Source organism: Lepeophtheirus salmonis, chromosome 4, assembly GCF_016086655.4.
Source record: "Lepeophtheirus salmonis chromosome 4, UVic_Lsal_1.4, whole genome shotgun sequence".
NCBI classification, from domain to species: Eukaryota; Metazoa; Arthropoda; class Copepoda; order Siphonostomatoida; family Caligidae; genus Lepeophtheirus; species Lepeophtheirus salmonis.
Genome location: NC_052134.2, coordinates 15902139 through 15919434, shown reverse-complemented (window position 1 = coordinate 15919434; position 17296 = coordinate 15902139).

Here is a 17296-nt window from a genome sequence, read left to right as displayed (position 1 = left end):
TAATGAAATATTGCAGGAATGTGTGTATAGTATTGAGCATGTACATATATAGTGTCATTGATGTATATCATTTACATATTTTTGATCTAAGAAATAACAATGCTATCGTATTAATATTTTTTTTAGTGAGCGCCCTAGAGGCTAAAGTACTCATCAGTCTTCACATTATATTTTTTTTCTCAAACTCTTTTTATCATCCTTTAAAGAGAACTCGTCATTCAGATTAATGGATATCAGTTATTGAGTAGTTACTTGTGAGTGCACTCATGAAAAACGGAGTTATCTTCTGTAATATTAGAGCAAAATTTGTCGTAAAGCCGACTCCTAACTACTCTTGGTAATGGCAGTTACTACCGCTAGAAGGATATAAATCATGAAATTATTCAAAATATTCATCAAGTAAAAATCTTTCTAAACCTTAAAATTTGTACAAATAGAATCTGGGTCATTTAGTGTACTTTGAGCTCATTCACTGGCCTATAAGATTATTATAACGATTATATTATTATTTTTTTAAATCAAGGCTAATGAAAACAGAAAATATTCCAAACGTATATATGCTCTAACTTTTGATACTTATACCATATTGGGAGAGGTGTACAATCGTAATATACATATATCATTGGCGATAGGAATACAAAAAACTTTAAAAAAAAACTGAAGAAAGGAAATTGTTGTGGAAGTATTAAATAATCTCTGGTTATCAAAATCACTCCAGGTGGGCAAACTGATTAAATATATATGATTAAATTAATTGGATCTCTCTCTCTACCGGTCTTCATTTTTACGTTCTCCATCTAATAACCACCATAGGTGAAGAAAAAGAAAAAGGCATATCGATGGATTATGGTAGGAAAATACATATTATTATCTACCTATATCGGTAAACCATTAGTTGCTGATCATCAAAATATATGTATACACACACATTACACAGCTACTACCCACAAATCTCCCAAGTTTTATATTTTATTAAATTAAATCAAATAACCATCAAGAAAAGATGAAAGTTGAAGGGAAAATTATTTAAAAAAAAGATTCAATGGATGTTTATGTTCATTAGGGTGAGTCTCGTGCACAAGAAATTTTAATAACTTTAGAGTGGAGGTCGGGTAACTTTTTATTGCGTTACCCCAAAAGAACTAGTAGTAAAAATAATTTCCCCAAACTAGCGCATGTACATCTGCGAGATAATATTTTGATTAGGGGGGCTTGGATTATGATATATTTTGAAAAAAAAAAATCAAAAATCTATGGCTATTCACAAAAATTCAAATTCTTGAAAATAATTGCAAAAATACAAAAAATTAATTTATAATAAAAAATTCAAAATCCATAGCCATTCACAGACAATTATGTTTTTTTCGGAAAAAAAAAATTGAAAAATTATATTTATTTGAAAAAAAACATTCAAATATTAAATTTTTTGGAATATTTTTTCATAAATTCAGCTATTCACATTTTTTTTTTTTTGGGGGGGGGGGATATAGCCCCTCCAGTCTTCCCCATGCAGACCATGCTTTAGTGGCCTGTTGTATATTACTCAATGTCATTGGAATATAGTCATGCACTACCTTAGGGGTCGATATCAAGTAAAAAGCTATTAATTACCTTCCAAAAGCCAAAAATACAATTTGTCTGTAAGCCTAAATATTTTAATTTTTTGTGAACAGCTGTGGATTTTTGAAATTATTTGAGAATGGCAATGGATTAATGAATTTTTTCCCAAAAAAAATGATTTTTTGTTGTTAATAGCTGTGAATTTTTTAAATTGTTTCCCAAAAAATTTAATTCTTGAAATTGAAGTTTTGTTTTTCAAAAAATGTTATATTTATATTTTTTCCGAAAAATTATTTTTTTTGTGAACAGCTATGGGTTTTTGAATTTTTGAGATAAACTAAAGCTATCTAGATTTTGTTAATTTTTTGTGAACTTCATTGGCTTAATGCTCAAAGTAAATATTAATATATTTCAATTGTATTCCTACACAGTACCAAAAAAAGTTACAGCTGGTTTGGATAAATTTGAGGCTCACCCTAACGTACATAATATATAAAACAATTCTCAGTGGGATTCGGCCCTTCTCCACCTCCTCCTACCCCTCCACGGAAGAGGTAATTGAATTAACCCCCTATATCACCATATAGTTAATGTTTTACATAATCATTATCGTCATGTTATCATAATAATGGGTTTTGGTAAAGTTTGAGTCTATATATAAAAGCATGTAATTTTCCGTTTGAAATACTTATAAATTCAATTATTTTTTACGACTGATATGATAGTCTTCTACAAATCAATACAAAATAACTTTGGTTACCCGTCTAGATTTATTAAATAGGATTTAGTGTATTCTTTGAATGATTATCTCGACTAACGAAGATATCGCCTTGGTTTCTTTGTTTGTAGGTGGGATTATTTGAGTTACAACCGATATTAGTGATACTTTCTAGAAAGATTATCCAAGGTAAAGGTCATTGGCCACTAAACTTTGAAAGGTCAAGGGGATTTTTTTGTATGTTTGAAAAAAGGATAACAGAAATAGTAGTGACCGATCCGGTAAGACTTTTCAGGAAAATTTTATATATTAACACAGAGCTATCCCGTTTCAATAGAAAGTTAATATTTTAATTTTTTTCCAAAAAAAAATAATTTTTCAAAGTTTTTTTATGGATTTTTTCCAAAGACTTTTATATTTATGTTTTTCCAAAAATTTAAATATATTAATTTTTTTGTGAGTAGCTGTTGATTTTTGAAAAAAAATTAGAACATTTTAATATTAAAATTGAATTTTTGGAAAAAATCTCAAAATTTAATTTTAAATATTTAATTTTTTTTTTTTAAATTTAATATTTGAAAGTTATATTATTTTTAGATATGTTAAAAACGTATAATTCACTATATATTTGAAAAATTGAGATACATTACTCAAATTATATTTTGAGATCTTAAGGTTCCACAAAATGATTTTAGGAGGAGATTTCACGTGTGCCTTTTCTACTTGTATATGTACATATTTATTTATTTTTAAGGTCATTGACGGTCTAATAAATGTACAATGTATGCATTCTGGGCCTGCAACAAAAGTTTACCAAATTGTGATATCACGGTTTTTGAGATGTTGGCAATTAAAATATTCAAAATAAAATTTGCAATATTATTTATATTTCAGATTTGGATTATCCATATCGATAATTTAAAAAAAATACTTAACAAAAATAAGTAATAATTTTATTAAAATTATAAATAAAAATAACAACACAATCACAGAATCAAGTCTCTCATTCCCGATGTAATTATGTAACTTTGAAACATTTTTCCCTAAAGTGCCGAAGTATTTTTTGCTTTCAACAGTACTAAAAAAAAGAATACTTAGAAGATCTTATTCCAATTGAAGAACACCCGAGGCTGCAGTCTGGCCTCTATAAAAAATGTTTATTTTTCTTAAAATCTAACATTTTTTGTGACATTCAGTAAAGCACCAAAAAATGGAAGTTTTCTGAAACAACTTCTCTAGTTAATTATCCAGATCACATGTTGAATTTTCCTCCGGTTTATCCTCATTAGCGTTGTCATTTCCACCCTATGTATAGATCACATTTTAAATACAAAAAGTTACATCTGATCTTGCTGAAATTGATTTATTTGCTGTTAAATCCGATCTCGGGATACTTGGTATTCTAAAAATCCCCACCTATGATCTTTTGAAGTTTACTGTTTTAACGTTAGTAATAACGATATGATCATTTAATTTCATTATGGTTTCAAATAAATATCCTTATACACATGTGGACCATTTGGAAGAGGTCAACAATTAACTTTAACCATTACAGAACCACTTCTTCCTAATTTTAATCCTTTGTATCCAGAGAATTGCTTTATAAGAATCGAGTTTGAAATTTCCATCAGAAATAAATCTTATTCCAACACTTAGCATCTATAAGTTTGGGGTCAATTAATTATATATTTAGATTAGAAGTCGAATAATTTGATCTATCTTGAATCTACATTAGTTATTACCTATAATATTAATAATAAAATTCGCAGCTTCTCTTCCCGATTATTACATCGTAAAATAAATCCACTTATATTGATTTTTTTTTCTAATAACTCAAATGAATTATCTCTATAATAGTGTTCCCTTTATTTGAGCCAATTACAAGTATCGAAATATTGTTTTAATGTGAACATGTATTTGCAATTTTTGTATAACTAATATACATTTCTTAGAAGCAAGTCAGCACTGTTATAAAACTTCAGATTTGTCAAATAATGTTTTGAAATGACAATTAAGAAAACAAAAATAATATAACACAATGAAAAAATTTCAATTTTTATTTGGCATGCCCAGAAACAAAATTGACTCGTCTCCTCAAGTTTGGTTTATCCAAGCATTTAGTGTTGCATATATTTTGACCCAGCATTTTGATAAATATTTTATTCTGAGCAACAAAAATTATTCGAAAAATACATAACTATTGAATGGCAAATGCTCGTCTTAAATCCAAAGAGGAAACTGTAAATAGTTTTTGTGGGATCGAATAACATAGACTGGGCACGTGTTACATATCCCCGTCACATATGGAATGTATCAATATGTAATATTGAACGCATCACGTCAAACCTATTAATCTTCATTTTGTCATAGTTTGACATTCAGTAAACTTTCAAAGGGATTTTTTCGTCATAAGCCTTTCTTCATTTGAATACAAGTCACTACTCGGTCAGTTAACATAAAAACAATTCTATACCAAATCAGGAAATAGCCAATTAATTTTTTTACATCATATTTAATATAGGTACACTTAGCTCAATATTCCATAGACTTATTTCCCTCCATAATAGGCTTTGTATCCCATTTCTGGGATGATTCAATATACCTAAAAATGTTAACTATAGTTTAGATCCTAAGTTAGACTTATGAAACTTAATTTGGCTCCTATATGGCCTTTTAAATGCATACCAAAAAATATATCAATTTCTAATTATTTCGTGGTAAATTGTGACGTCTACAAATAATTATCAATCCGAATAGTTTGTAGGTATAAATGAATCATTGAAGAATAGAAATATAATCCATACTAAAATTTGTAAAAAAGTCACTTGATTTAATTATTGTAAAATATTTCATATTTTAGGATGATTTGAATCACATCTTTACGTTTTACAGTTTTGTAGTTTGAAAATCCATTGTGCTCTTTATGTAGATTATAGAATTACATTCGATTATTTTTTACCTAGATGAACAACATGTTTTGTTTGTTTGTAATTTTCCCTCTATTTTATCTTGTAGCAGGTGCCTTCTCATCTGTGACAAGCAATTAACAATTTTTTTTATCTCTTGTTTTATCAGAGAGAGAGAGATTTGTTTTAATTCTTAATTTGAGTCAGTGAACAAAATACAAACAACTAAACAGCTCAAAGAAAAAAATGTTTAACAATCATTGTGCTTAATGTAGAAATAATCACAGTACGGTTTTTAATGTGAATTGGTTGTAACAATTTTTATTGACTTAATGACTCACTCTAAATAAGAAAACGACACATTTTGGATGGGGGTCACTCATACTAGAACCATTTAGAATATTGCAATCAGTTACAATACCAAATTTCATCCACCCGACAATCTTAGTTCTCAAAAGTCATATGGAAATGTAAAAATGATCTTCTGATTAACAAATTATTATAGAAGTAGAAAAAAGTGTCGACCGACGTAGGAACTAGGAACTAACATTTTTTTTCATTAACCTAAATGGTGGATTTCTTTAACAAAATAGATCATAAAATGAAAAATTTCAATGTTTAGCAAATCCCGAAATGATTGAATTTAGACTCAACGGGTTCTTTCCTTAAAAAAATAAGTCCTTGAGATGTTTGTTTATGGATGTTAGAAAAATATAAGGGTATGTTGGGCCAGAGCGACTTCAGCCCATTTGAATATAAACTCGGTCATAAAATGAATTAATTAATACTATAACACTTTCTAGCTCATACATTGTGAAAATTACCTGATTTTTTGAATTTATAATCCTTTAAAAAAAATGATTAATCGATTGATTGATTTTTTTTTTTGAAATTTTAAAAAGGTCAAAGTAGACCTACTATTTTTGTAAATATTTATTTAAAGAAATGAATGATTTACTCCATATAAAAATATATAATAGTTATTTTTTCTAAAAACAAGTGATTTTAGCGTTTTTTCAATGTGAAAACAGTTAGAAACACTGTTCATATGTCAGAAATAGCGTTTTCTCTGTGTAAGAATCTATTGATTATATATTTGCAATTACGTCCATTAAATTTTTGAGTAAAAAAATCATCAAACTGCTGAAATCGGGAATTGCAAAACTCATATATGATAAGTATGGTAAATGTATTTTTATACTTATACAATCTGGATCAGTTTTGAGTTATGAAAATATTCCATGTTGAAGACTTTTCTAGTGTGTGGGCCTTTGCTTTTGCATGATCCTACATGAAATAGACTGTGCAAGGCTTCAATCCTAATCTAGGTAAGGATCATGATAAAATTTGATTTAAAAAAATATATATTTACAAAATGCTGGGTCCTTTGTTTTCCTTTTCTTTAAATGACCTTTATTTTGAAGAAAATGAAAATATTTTTAAACATACTTTTTAATGACAATTAAATGACATTTTTCTACAATTATAGTTAACAATTGAATTTTTTTCAATTAATCTTGACGCCTATAGACGTTTTTCTAAAACAGATATTTTTCGTAATCCAAGATATAGCTGTTCATTTGAATTTGATAAATTATTTTTGGGATGTTGCCTGGAAGGATCACTATGTCTCGGAAGAGCGGGTATCTTTCATGATTCCGATGCGTGGAGTGGAAGAAATGATATGTAAATGGGATAAAAAAACCAAAAAAAATTAAAAGGAAGATGATTGGAGAATATTCCTTCTCGACCCTTCGCCCTATGGTGTCCAAAAATACATATATACATTTTGATGTGGAAAAAAATATATGGAAATACATTAATGTATTCATGTGTTATATGTCTTCTTGTGAAAAAAATGAGGTCAAAAGTTCGACAGCCAAAAAATAAAACGTATATTTGATTTTTTTAATATATATTTTCTTCAGATGTGTAGGCTTGTATTCAGGAATGATCAGTTTGATTTTATTATATACTTACATAATAATAATATTAAAAGTGACCTTTTTCTTAGAACCGTTACAACTACTCTGCAGACCAATACTCTAGCTAGGTGGAAATATCCTATCCCTACCCACCCAAACATTTATTTTTTCTTACAAATATGTCACCAAAATAGATTTATGTACTCATTCTAATGGGGTCACTTTTTGAACAAGGGGAAATAAGAAAGACTACGAATTTTTATTATATATTCTTTTATTTTTTACATAAAATACTCTAGACCATCTTTACTAAGGCTTCATAGGGCTTTGTTGTCGTTGCTTTTTGACGGAAAAAAAAAATCATTTAATACATTAATGATGACCACCCTACACAGAAATTCATGTGGGTAATAATAAAAGGCAGAGTTGAGGGAAAAGTTCTTATCCTACAAGGCCAAGTTGAGGTTTACATCTTTGCTCACAAGTGCAACTATAGTCAAAGTCCTTGATTACATTCACCGAATCCAGTTCAAGTCTTCAGAAAATAAAAGTTACTTTAAAGAGTACTTTTCATCCAGTGAAGAAATTGAGATGAATTTCAAATTGCATGTCTTAGTTTTTGAGTTCAAACTAAGTCTCGAGTCTTTGATTGTGTTATCAAGTCTAGTTGCAAGTGTTCAAAATATCGAGTTCAAGTTCCCACCTTGGAACATAAATACGAGTGTATCTTTAAGCGCTATAGAATGTAATAGAATGGCGTCAGCATTTTTTATGGTGGTTATCTGTGGAGCCTAAAAAATAAATTTTATAAAAATAAAAACCCTTGATATAATGGAATTCAAATATAACCGAATTTTTCTTTGATAATGTATTATTTAATATATGAGCCATGTAAAATGTATCTACACAAGTTATTGACATTTTTTGACAATATTTGGATTTTTTTTTAAATTAAACTACTTGGAAAACAAACTTTGAAATGAAGTTTCAACAAATAGTGATTTTTTTATTAAAAAAATCCAAAATCCATACGTATTTACAAAAAATTGACTTTTTTGGAAAATAAAAGAAAAAAATATTTTTTTGAAAAAAAAAAAAATTTGACAAAATTAAATTTTTTGGAAAAAAAGATTCGAGAATCCACAGCTGTTCACAATTTTTTTTTCAAAAAATACTTCAAATATTTTTTTTTTTTTAAACTTTATATATTATAATTTTGGTAAAAATTTCAAAATCCACAGGTATTCACAAAAATGACTAATTTTAATTTTTTTGCTCTCAGAATAATTTACGTGAATGACTTTTTTAAGAAAATAATTCTTGCCTGGGAACTTCAATTCTTGATCTGATTACTTATTTACCTGTTTTTCTTTTTTCTTTTCCTCCTTCATAAATTAAACATGTAATATTTCAAATTCTTACATTGACTTGTTTGCATTCTTTATTTTTATAATTATTGTTTGGATTATTTTATGATGACTGATGTGATATGAGTAAATAATATTTTTTTTTAAATCTTAAAAAAAAAAAAATTACCCTTTTTTTTGTTTAAATTTTTTCTTCTTGACAAAAAATAGTTCTAATAAAAAACAAAAATTCCTTCATTCGGGGGTGGGGATTACATCCCCTTCAGTCCACCCCCATTGGACGCCCCTGTAATAAGAATTTGTTTCCCTACTTGATGTAATTTTGTTCTTTTTTCTCCTACTGGAATAAAGTAAGAACCTCCTACTTAATCTGAGGTTTGAAAAGCTTCCTACTACTAATCAGCCAGGACCCTTGAAGTAGGGGACTTAGATGACATTTTCCTCTTTCTTCTCAATCAAATACATAATTTTTATACAATCGATGATTTTTCAAAGTAAAAAACTATATATATATATATTATGAATGTATAAGGTACCTTATACTCCTTAAGAAATGCAAATCCCCCCACCTTACAAAGTTCCGTACAACTCCTCTCGATCCAATAGTTTTTTTTTTGTATTTATATTAGTTTTTAAATTTGCCTTAATCTCACAAAATTTTGTTCATAATTTGTTATCTCTAGGAATTGGGTGGATGTAGGTAGATAAAAAAGTTACTAGTAAGGTTATATTGGTCATAAAATGGGACTTAATACTGTTTTCGTTCCACGTCCCGTCCCTGTTATTGGTCCTTTACAAATGCCCCTAATTGTGAAGAACACTGGAGAAGGCATTATTTTTTTTATTTACAAAATCCATTCCATAAATTTTTTTTTGGTTAGGGCGGAGGGTCTATAGCCTCTCCAGCCCATTCCTTCCAGATGGCCCACAAATTAATTGTACATTTTATTTGTTTGAACATATTAAAGACCAAAGGTATATTTGATGACGGAGAATAGGAGGAATATTTCACACTTCTATACTTACAACGGAAAAAACAAAACGAGACAAACTGTAGAAGTACATCATATTAATAATGATGATGTTTTCATTGGCTCAGTTGTTGGCCATTTGATGACGTGAGTATGTAAGTACATCATTAGGGCTCGAACATTTTTTACATAATTATTAGAGAAGTGAAAATGTGCACATTCTTAAGCGTACCTGGATACAATTGTACTATTTAAGTTACAACTTGTATGTGTAGATTGTACAATTGTAGTTTGATGTAATTTCACCGCGAACTTTTAGTTTTCTGTAGAAAAATTATTTTCTGTCTGTCGATGGGATTTCTTACATTTCATTATGCAACAACTAAGATTATGACTATGAATATGCCATTAGTCAATTACATCTTTTGAAATAGACTCATAATCCTGGATCCGTGACTCCTTCAACAGTAAAGGCTGGATGGGTTGGAGCCCCCGCCCCTCCCCAAATTAAGGTTTTTTTACTTTTTACAAGTAAATTTAATTTTTGATTTTGTTTCTTAAAAATTTAATTTTCTGTGAATAGCTGTGGATTTTTGAAAACTTTCTACAAAAAATTTAATCTTTGAAATTTAAGTATCGAATTTATTTTCTTCAAAGTTAATCTTTTGTGAACAGCTGTGGATTTTTGAAACTTTTTTCAAAAAAATTAATTTCTACTACATAGCTTTGTTTTTTAAAATATTTTTTCAGGAAAATTTATTTTTTCAGGAACAACAGGGAATTTTTCAATTTTTTTTCAAAAAAAATAATTTTTGCTCAATAGTTGTGTTTTTTGAAATTGTTTTCTACAAAATTTTATACTTAAAAGTAAACTTTTGAAATTATTTTCCAAAGTATTTAGTTTTTCAAATTTATGGCTCAAAATTAATTGAATTTTTCAATTTTTTTCCAAAAATTTGACTTTTTATGAATAGTTATGTTTGTTTTAAAAAAGATTCGAAAATATAGTACTTTAAATTAAATTTTTATCCAAAAAATTAAGTTTTTCGAAAAAACGTAATTTAAAAAAAAAAAAAGTTTTTTCAATTTGATTTGAACCTCCTCAACCTAAAAAAAATTAATTTTACAGACATCCCTGATCTCTAAGAGACAAAAATGGTAATATCAAAATTAATGTTGACATATTTTTGTAGTTATAAAATGGTGATGAATCAATTCCTTTTATGTGTGGATGACGCTTTTAAAACAGGTGTAGACTTTTTTAATGCACTTGCAAACGTACAGACATCTGTTTTTAGTGTATCCAATCCCTAATGCCATTATTATTATTGTTATTCCTACTGAGTTTGTTTCTTCCTTATACAAGTAGAAGGAAAGGAAGATGAGCTAAGTTATTTCACTCCAAGGGGGCCTAATGCAGTTTCACGACAGGACATCATTGAAAACGAGTCTAAGTGGTAAATATGTACATATACATTTATTGTTTGTGAGCCTAAGCAGCAATGAAAGGGGGAGAGATGAAGTCGTAACAAAGTAAACAACAAGTTAATCCCCAAATAACAACTTTATTATCGTCATCATAATATATTGGCTTTACATGTATGTTATTTAGAATCAAACCTTTTTGTGTCAAAATATTCCCTCTGCATGTCTCAATATTTGAAAAGTGTATATTTTATCAACGAAATTAAAGGATAATTTAAAGTCATAGTGTAAAATACACATATTTTACATATGTGGTTGGTTATCACAAAAGTAAGGTCGAATGACTTTCATAAAATGGAGTCTGTATAATATTTGTATTTTTTTACAGATTATCGTCAATTTTTATCAACAAGGATTGTTCAGATCAATTTTTTGTACTTAAACTAATACAAATTGAATGTTATAACATGAACCTCCACAAAGAGAGGGCTGGAAGGGCTGTAAAGATTTTTTTTTTAATAGAAAATTAAAATATTTGAAATTTTTTCCAAAAAATAATTTTCTGTAAACAGCTGTATATTTTTTAAATTAAAAGAAAAATGATTTGGGAACAGCTGTGGATTTTTAAATTATTTTCCAAAAAAATTATTTTTGTGTATAGCTGTGGATTTTTGACATTTAGCATTTGAATATAGTTTCCAAAAACTTTCCTTTATCTAATTTTATCCCAAAAAAAATCATTTTTTAAATTTTTTTCCAATAAATTTTATTTTCTGTGAACAGCTATGGATTTTTAAATTCTTGTGCAAAAATAATTATTTTTTGTGGACAACTGTGAATGTATGAATTTTTTTCCCAAAAAATTTAATTTTTTGTAAATGTCTGTGGTTTTTTTAATAATTATTTAAACAAATTTGAAATTTGTATCCCAAATTTTCCCTTTTTTTGAACAGCCATGGATTTTTGAATTTTTCTCCATTGAAAAATGTAATTTTTTGAGAAAAGCTTTGATTATTTGAAATTTGTTTACTAAAAATTTAATTTTTTTCAATATCTATTGTTTTTTTAAAGTTTAATATTTGAAATTTGTTTTCCTAAAAATTTCATTTTTGGTGAACATCTGCGGAATTTTGAATTTAATTTTTTGTGAATGCCTGTGGATTTTTGAAATGTTATTCAAAAAATGTAATATTGGAATTTTTTTCTTGAAGATTTCATTTGACAGGGCCATATCAGGGGTCCCTTAAGTCTCATACATCAAATGAATACTTTAAACTATAGTTCAAAGTATCTTAACTTATTTAAGAAATTTAAATAGAAAATATATAACTCTCTGAAATATGTCTTTGAAATTTAGGGCTATATCCGTTCATGATATAACACAAAAAAAAAAAAAAAATGTTTGTTAAGGATTGTTTCGAGTATACTCAGCTCTATTATAAATGTATGTAATAGTTTTGTATTGGTTCATAATAAAGGATTATATTATCTGTCCTGTCCAGGTTATTGATACTTGAAATAAGGTCCAATATTTTAAAACACTATTATATATATTCTATATTATCTCTAATGCAAAATAATAGTTGTTTCTCACTATTCTTAGTTGAGAAATTAAGATTAAACTTTTATCCTTCTTATAAGCATAGCAGTGGATGTCAATAACTCCAAGTTATCCAAGGTAAATTGATGACGACATCACCGACTGATCAAATTAATTATGACTTAATTTAGCAAAGATTGATGGGTCGTCTTTTGCGTCACATTCAGGGGAGACCGGACAGGATGTCAAAATTTTGGGACTGATATCTTTGACACCAACAAAATTTGTCATAATTTAGAATCATTTTACGTTATTGAAAAGACGTAGCTCAATGGACAATCCGCTAGTAATTTTTTCCCCTCTTTAACTCAACATGCAGTCGTTCCTGGAAGAAGTCCATATACATGATGTATGTATATGTACTTCTTAAAACAATTCCTAGGTCAAATGAAGGAATTGTTATAGTACAATATTTACTTATACTTAATCAATGCAACTCCATTGGACAATAAAAGGAACATATCAAAAATTATTTACATTAAATCATCAGAAACTCCAAAATGGATTATAACGATAATTTGGATTAAGAGGAACATTCGTGTAAGAGAAGTAATCGATGTGCAAGAGTGACCTGATGGTTTTATTCCATTATTTCGATTAAATAATAAAGTGGTTCCTAACAAGGGGTCCTCAGAGGTCTTTTATGCATCGCCCAGGACTCCACAAGTGCTTATTTAGATAATGAATAAATCATTTAGTTAAATATATTTTATAAGGCGTAATATATTGAAAAATGTTATAAAGCTTCCCAATGATGACAAGGTTGAGAATCACTAATAAATCATTTTTACAACGAATGATTTAATCTACGAAGAAGAAAAAAATAATCAATGCAAGAATAAGCACTCTGCAAAATCGCAAAAAAAAAAAAGAAGTTATGCAGAAAGTTTTTTTTGAAAAGACAAAAAAAAATAACGCTCTTCCATCTTCATTTTTCATTTACAACAACAAAAAAAAGGCCTTTTAAAAGCCTCACCTCGTAAATATGAAATTTGCAGAAGGCATAAATCTTATAATTACAAGACATTTACAGACTCACAAAGGCATTATAACCCTTTTCTTTCTTTCTTTCTTTCCCCATTTCGTTGATAATATCTCATTGTTTATTAGGAATAAACAATGAGATATTGAGTAAGTATTATTAAGGCATTACAAATAATATATTCATTAACTATAAAACTAACTATAACTATAAAAATCCGAGTTTATAATATTATAACTACAGGGTCACGATATTAAATTTCTTTTTTCAAACTCTTTTTTACGTAAATGGCATCATTTAATAGGTGAAACTTTAAACTTTTGATACATTTGAAGTTAGCTTTATTTGACCTCAAAGTGAAGAAGTAACAACGGCATTGGCAAATCATCAATGATTTACTCCACCCTTCATTTTTATTTAACAAAAGCAAATCCTTGCTGGCAGCCTTAAAATAATACAAAATATTTGTTATTGACGCAAGGAGGAGGAAAATGATGTAACAGAGGTCGTGTGGATAAGATATATCAGGAGGGATGATTTAAATGAAATTATCGTCGAGACAGTTCTTACATTAGTTTTCTCACCCTGGCTCAAACAACCTTATTCGAATGTGGAATACTTTTGGGAGTGGAGCGATGTCACATTTCATATCTTCAAAGTTGTCGAGCTTGCTCAAGCTTTCACTCCCAGAATATAGATAAACATCGTCACTAGAGGCTCAAACTTGTATGTATACTACTTTTTAATACAATTTTCGGATATTGGGATTCGAGTTATCCTAATTATATTGTCTTTTTTTTTAAATGAAAAGGGGAAAAAGCATCACCCTGTATAACGTATAAACGAAATAAAACGATGCTGCTCGTCGAGGCCGAACGAAATGTATTGTTTTGATAATGAGGAACCGGTTCATAAAATTTGCACATTGAATGTGGTTTGTACATAGTTATATATGTATGAAAAATGTACATATGCTTATAAATGTGTACAAATTTGCATCAGTACACATGTAAAAAGTATATACTGCCTTAATGAAACCCAATGAATGTTAATCAACTCCACAAAAAGTACATAATTATTAGATACTATCGAGTACTAAGGTCACAGGTTGTGTAATATACTGAAAGTGACGTAATGTTGTAAGTATGTCCATATATATGGGATACGTTAGCACACAAAAAAATTATACAAAAATCAAGGATAGGAGTAATGCCAAAATATTTTTTTACAATATATAGATATACATGCATAGAGGCCAATAATTCAAATATTGATTTTGATCAGATGTAGGATTCGTTTTCAAATTTCTGGAAATATTTGAGGAACTCAAAATGTTAACTAGACTTTAGATCCTTCATTTGATTTATTAAAATTAATTTGTCTCCGATATAGGCATTCAAATAGTAGCTATTTAATTTATTGTAGAACTGATTTGTTCTACTTTAAGTCCAATTTGTGGGAATAATTTGCCAATAAAAATAAACAATATTTAGTTAAAGAATTTTGTGGAAAAAAATCTAGATTTTTTTTTTTTGGTGGGCCCAAATATATTGTTGTTTTGCATTTCTCTTAAAATGATGGGTTTAAATAATGATTATAATTGAATATTTACTTTCAGTAGCATAGATTTTGGAGTGTATGTTTTATTTATTTTGCATCTTCTAAAGCAATTATGAATTGTTCAAGAATTAAAAAATAAGAAAATAAATAGTTTAATATTATGATATATATATTTACAATAAACACACAAGACAAACAATTAAAAATGCAAATTAGACCATTGATTTTCACAGATAATTTAAAAAATACAAAAAGTGAATACACGACAATATATATACAATGAAAGTTTGGAGTGAAACTTCCTGAAATAATCATTGAGAAAATCAATTGCAATGAAAGATGAGTTCAATTATTATGTCGTTGCCAGATATAAATGAATTAATTTTTTATTCTTCTTCTCAATTTTTCTCTATTTAGTTAAAAATGTCTTGATTATTTTATATAATATAAATATATATATTTGGCCACTGACAAAGGAAAAGACGAATCCGTAATTTTAATTATAGGTTTGTTTTATCAGTGAGATACATAATATTAAATAAAATCCAGAAAATTACATCATGTGAATGTTATGAAGCTTGCCAAAGAACAGTGAATGATTCAGAAAAAGCTTTGGATAATGTGATCAAGTCAAATGAGACCAAAATTGAGCTCCTTTGGATCAACTTGACTCGATGTGCCTGGAAGGCAAACAATGATGTGTATAACCCCAAGAACATCCTCCACATCGTCAATCATAGGGGTGGAAATATTATGTTTGGGGGATTTTTCTCTCTTTCTAAGGGAAAGGACCACTTTACTTCTTCATATATATATATATTATATAATCTATCACATTTAAAACCTACTTACAATTAAAATTAAAGACTATTCTTCTCCTTGCCAGTGAGCCAAATGACAAAATCGGCAATGTGATGATATACAAACTGCGATTTCTATACAACTTTTAATTTTTTAAAGTAGATTGTACGTGTGTCTATAAGAAAAAATAGATAAAGAATTTAGAATAGACTTAGATTGAGAATAATGCTATATTTGAATATTCCATGGACGCTCGAATGGTGTCATTTTTGACTATTTCGGATGGAATTACAAGTTTACATGTATGATTCTATGCTAAACTATTATAATTAATAAACCTATAGTTATGGAAATAGTTATAGATATATGAATCAATTTGTTAATAAAACGTATAAATACTAACTTGAACAAAACAGACATATTTATATATATAACTTGATGTATTTTCTTCCCTTTGTTTTATGCCGAAAACTAACATTTATATATTTCCATACAAAAAGTATATAGGCACCTCTCTCTCGTTCATAAATGTTGAATTCATTAGTATTTTAAGGGCTTCTCTATCTTTCTCAATATACATATGTACTTATAGATTATATGTACTAAAAAGGAATATCAAATTATATTATTATTATTTTTTTTTTTCCCCTAAAAAATGGGCTTTGCATTTGCAAAAATAAAATAAAAATTAATAAAATAATATGATGCGAGTTGTGAGCGTGCCGCGGATCCGCTTTAAAATTATGATATCGATAATTTCGTTTTAACTATGCATGTATTATATTTGTACGTTTATCAGGAAAAACAAACGGATAAATTGATGTTTTATAAACATTAAAGATTGAGTCAAAAATAAATAAAAACAAAATACTAATTTGTCAAAAGAGTCGAAAAATGTATATTATAACATAAGATGTCTTCAAATCTCTTTTTTTTTATTTATTGATATCTTAATCATAAATCGCAACCTTTTTCATCAAAAAAGAAACAGACACAAGACTCAAAATGAATTGGTAGTTAGCCAAATAATTCCTTCACACCGAATTCCTCTTTTATTCTTATGTTTCATAATAATGAAGTATTGGATATCTTGAATGAACTTTCATAGGTGGTGGACACTTGCAACTCGATTTGTACGTGAATTGATATTTTAAAGACCTGCAACTCGACTTGATCTCACAATCACAGACTCGCTACTTGACTTGGACTTGATAGATAAGACTCGTGACTCGGGATAGTATATACTGAACTCAAGAAAACTTTAATGCTACAGGCCCAATATTATAATTATTGACTTAAAATGATATCTTAAGAAATCAGAGTACTGTAACTTGACTCAATGAAAAATTCAAGGACTTAAACTAGACCAGGACTTGTTAGCAAAGACTAAAGACTGGAAGTAAAGGAGTGGAAGGACTTTTTTCCACTTCTGGTATTTAGACTAATATGTCGATCACGCAAACTGCATTTTATCTTTCAAG